This window comes from Salvelinus sp. IW2-2015, unplaced genomic scaffold, assembly GCF_002910315.2.
Source record: "Salvelinus sp. IW2-2015 unplaced genomic scaffold, ASM291031v2 Un_scaffold2467, whole genome shotgun sequence".
Taxonomy (NCBI): domain Eukaryota; kingdom Metazoa; phylum Chordata; class Actinopteri; order Salmoniformes; family Salmonidae; genus Salvelinus; species Salvelinus sp. IW2-2015.
In genome coordinates this window covers 70,890-75,889 of record NW_019943785.1, presented here as the reverse complement: position 1 = coordinate 75,889, position 5,000 = coordinate 70,890, and the positions used below count along the sequence as shown (strand labels likewise).

At 40.0% G+C, this 5,000-nt stretch overlaps 1 protein-coding gene across 1 annotated transcript in view; it reads left to right on the top strand.

Moving 5' to 3' along the window:
• Positions 1 to 238: 238 nt before the first annotated feature.
• LOC112074023 (troponin T, slow skeletal muscle-like) overlaps positions 239 to 5,000 on the top strand; it is an 8,085-nt gene continuing 3,323 nt past the window's right edge. Inside the window, exon 1 of the mRNA XM_070440361.1 lies at positions 239 to 309. The gene's annotated coding sequence lies outside the window, so the exon portion shown is untranslated. The remainder of the gene's footprint in view (positions 310 to 5,000) is intronic.

The window sequence follows — 5,000 nt, the reverse complement described above, 5'->3', positions numbered from 1 at the left end:
ATCTATTTAATCATCATTCTAATGTCTCTCCATCCCCTTGTCTCATTTATGTATTTTTCCTCTCCACACTTGTCTTTCTTAATTTCTTCCCTGTCTACCACATTGCCCTGATTTCGTCAGTGCCCCATGTCCCTTATCTTGTCCTCTGAACTGCTCTCTGACTTTTTCTCTCTCCATTTGCCCCCCCCCCCCCCTTCTCTCTCTCTCTTTCTCTCTCTTTCTCGCTCTCTCCAGAGGAGGCAGAGGAGGAGCAGGCGGCTGAGCCAGAGGAGGAGCCAGAAGAAGAACTGCAGGAGGAGGATGGAGGAGGTAAGACTAGTTGTCGCTCAAATGACATCCTGTACGTACAATAACACTGCACTACTTTTGGCTGTGGCTCAAATGACAATCTATATCCCCTACAACACAACACTACCTTCGACTGTCCGTGTCCCAAATTACACCCTATATCCCCTACAACACTCTACTTTAACTACTTTAACATAACAATGGCTGTCTCAAATTACACCCTATATCCTGTATAACACTACACCCCTTTAGACTAGAACCATGTGCCTTTCTCCATGTGACTTTGGCTAAAGGTAGTACAATAATGCTATTTGGGTTCTTAATTGGATTCATTCCAACATTTTTTATTTTCTTGTTGTTTTCATATGAACTCAGCATAAAAAGAAACATCCCTTTTTCAGGACCCTGTCTTTCAAAGATAATTCTTAAAATCCAAATAACTTCACAGATCTTCATTGTAAAGGGTTTAACCTTTCTAGCCCCGGCGGAACTCCTCCCACATTCCACTGAAAAGGCAGAGCGCGAAATTCAAATATTTCAAAAAAATATTTTTTAACTTTCACACATTAACAAGTCCAATACACCAAATGAAAGATACAGATCTTGTGAATCCAGCCATCATTTTTAAAATGTTTTACAGGGAAGACAAAATATGTATTTCTATTAGCTAACCACCATAACAAAAGACACAACTTTTTTTTTTCCACCATTTTTTTTCTGCATAGGTAGCCATCACTAATTCGACCAAATAAAGATATAAATAGCGACTAACCAAGAAAAAACTTCATCAGATGACAGTCTGAATAACAATAATTTATTGTAAGGCAAAATGTTTTTATTGTTTTATTTGCATATTTCAGGTATAAATCACAGTTCTACATTGCAGCTGCAATCTGAAATAGTGCCGAAGCTGCCAGAATAATTACAGAGACCAACGTCAAAATACCTAATTACTCTTCTTAAAACATTTCTGAAAAAATACACAGCGTACAGCAAATGAAAGCAACATCAGTGTCAGATTTTTTAAGTGTTTTACAGCGAAAACACAATATAGCATTATATTAGGCTTAGCACAATAGCCAGAAACAAAGCAATTTACCAGCAGCCACAGGTTAGCGATCGTAACAATACAGCAAAGATATATAATTTTTGACTAACCTTGATATACTTCATCAGATGACAGTTCCTGTAACATCATATTACACCAATGCATATAGGTTTTTGTTCGAAAATGTGCATATTTAGCAGCACAAATCGTGGGTTATAACAATGTCAACAGTAAGCAACAGGTCATGCATTCTGGTCGGCGCCATCTTGGAGAGGCACCTAATCTAATCAATAAATACTAAAAAAATACAGGTTGGACAGCAAATGAAAGATGCATTAGTTTATTAATGCAAACCGCTGAGTTAGATTTTTTAAATTTACGTTACTAGACATACAGTGTGCGTTACAGCCAGACTAGTGCCGCAATAATGGCGGACAAAAACCATTTACATTTTTTCCACATAAATACGGATAAATCATAAATAGCTCTTACTTTTGGACGAGCTTCCATCAGAATCTTGGGCAAGTTGTCCTTTGTCCAAAAAGAATCGTTGCTCGGTTGTAAAACGTCGTCTTCAACTTTGGAATTAGCAGCTAACAATAGCTATGTGGCCCACAACATGCCCAAATCCTCAAAAACGCAATACTAAGGAAATTCCGAAAATAGCAATATACTCGCATAAAACTGATATAACTCGGTTTAAAATAACTTCGTTATGATGTTTCTAACACCTATATCGAATTAATTTACAGACGGATATACAGTGGGGCAAAAAAAGTATTTAGTCAGCCCACCAATTGTGCAAGTTCTCCCACTTAAAAAGATGAGAGAGGCCTGTAATTTTCATCATAGGTACATTCAACTATGGACAGACAAAATGAGAAAAAAAAAATCCAGAAAAATCACATTGTAGGATTTTTATGAATTTATTTGCAAATTATGGTGGAAAATAAGTATTTGGTCACCTACAAACAAGCAAGATTTCTGGCTCTCACAGACCTGTAACTTCTTATTTAAGAGGCTCCTCTGTCCTCCACTCGTTACCTGTATTAATGGCACCTGTTTGAACTTGTTATCAGTATAAAAGACACCTGTCCACAACCTCAAACAGTCACACTCCAAACTCCACTATGGCCAAGACCAAAGAGCTGTCAAAGGACCCAGAACAAAATTGTAGACCTGCACCAGGCTGGGAAAGACTGAATCTGCAATAGGTAAGCAGCTTGGTTTGAAGAAATCAACGGTGGGAGCAATTATTAGGACATGGAAGACATACAAGACCACTGATAATCTCCCTCGATCTGGGGGCTCCACGCAAGATCTCACCCCGTAGGGTCAAAATGATCACAAGAAGGTGAGCAAAAATCCCAGAACCACACGGGGGGACCTAGTGAATGACCTGCAGAGAGCTGGGACCAAAGTAACAAAGCCTACCATCAGTAACACACTCACGCCGCCAGGGACTCAAATCCTGCAGTGCCAGACGTGTCCCCCTGCTTAAGCCAGTATATGTCCAGGCCCGTCTGAAGTTTGCTAGAGAGCATTTATGATCCAGAAGAAGATTGGGAGAAATGTCATATGGTCAGATGAAACCAAAATAGAACTTTTTGGTAAAAACTCAACTCGTCGTGTTTGGAGGACAAAAAATGCTGAGTTGCATCCAAAGAACACCATACCTATCTGTGGAAGCATGGGGGTGGAAAACATCATGCTTGGGGCTGTTTTCTGCAAAGGGACCAGGACGACTGATCCGTGTAAAGGACAGAATGAATGGGGCCATGTAATCGTGACATTTTGAGTGAAAACCTCTCTTCCAATCAGCAAGGGCATTGAAGATGAAACGTGGCTGGGTCTTTCAGCATGACAATGATCCCAAACACACCGCCCGGGCAACGAAGGAGTGGCTTTCGTAAAGAAGCATTTCAAGGTCCTGGAGTGGCTTGCCAAGTCTCCAGATCTCAACCCCATAGAAAATCTTTGGAGGGAGTTGAAAGTCCGTGTTGCCCAGCAACAGCCCCAAAAACATCACTGCTCTAGAGGAGATCTGCATGGAGGAATGGGCCAAAATATACCAGCAACAGTGTGTGAAAACCTTGTGAAGACTTACAGAAAACGTTTGACCTCTGTCCATTGCCAACAAAGGGTACATAAACAAAGTATTGAGATAAACTTTTGTTATTGACCAAATACTTATTTTCCCACCATAATTTGCAAATAAAATTCATTAAAAATCCTACAATGTGATTTTCTGGACTTTTTTTTCTCATTTTGTCTGTCATAGTTGAAGGTACCTATGATGAAAATTACAGGCCTCTCTCATCTTTTTAAGTGGGAGAAACTTGCACAATCGTGGTGACTAATACTTTTTTTGCCCCACTGTATCTAAGGCCGATAACTGAGCGTTTCAAAATGCCATCCTGAGGTCTTGCTTTGCGCAATGACGAACGTCGAAAAAGAGAGCTCCCTGTGTTCTCTGTGGCTTTATAAGGTCTGAGATCTGCGTAGAAATCTCATTCCAATTCTCATTGGTTACTGACATCCAGGGGAAGGCGGGGGCAGTTCATGTCGACCCATAGGATACATACAGAGCTTTAAACTGATCTGAGAACAGAGCCTCGTTTTCAGACCTTCGCAGTTCCTGTCATGAATTTCGCTGCAGAAAGAGTTCTGTTTCACCCACAGACATAATTCAAACGGTTTTAGAAACTAGAGRTTGTTTTCTATCCAATAGTAATAATAATATGCATATTGTACGAGCAAGAATAGAGTACGAGGCCGTCTAAATTGGGTACGATTTTCCCCCAAAGTGAAAACAGCACCCCCTGTCCTCATCAGGTTAAACACTGTTTCCCATGCTTGTTCAATGAACCATAAACAATTAATGAACATGCACCTGTGGAATGGTCGTTAAGACAATAGTAGCTTACAGATGGTAGGCAATTAAGGTCACAGTTATGAAAACTTTGGACACTAAAGAGGAGTGAAAAACCCAGCAGCTTTGCAGTTCTTGACACACTCAAACCTGTGCGCCTAGCACCTACTACCATACCCCATTCAAAGGCACTTCAATATTATGTCTTACCCATTCACCCTCTGAATGGCACACATACACAATCCACGTCTCAATTGTCTCAAGGCTTAAAAATCCTTATTTAACCTGTATCCTCCCCTTTATCTACACTGCTTGAAGTGGATTTAACTTCAACTTCAACTTCAAGTGACAATATGAGATCATAGCTTTCACCTGTATTCACCTGGTCAGTCTGTCACGGAAAGAGCAGGGGTTCCTAATGTTTTGTACACTCAGTGTATATCCTCATATGTAGAACATTTGCAATTACTTCTTGCATGTACATGTGTTAACATGTGTATAGATAATTATGAAAGCTTGTACAGTACAATTCTCTGAAAACTACATTTCCCTCTAGTAGCTGTTGGGGTCACACAGTTGTAGTCAATGATGTGGCCCTCTATGCGTGATGGGAAATGTGAGTTTTCCTAAGCTTGTCGGCACCACTGCATTAAACTTACTCTCTCTTCAATTGTTCCATATATCCCTTCTTGCACCTCCCTCCTTCCCTCTGTTTTTCCTATTTGCACTTGTCTTTACATCCTTTCTTCTTTTATAAATTTTCTTCTTCAATCTTATCCCATCTCTATCTTT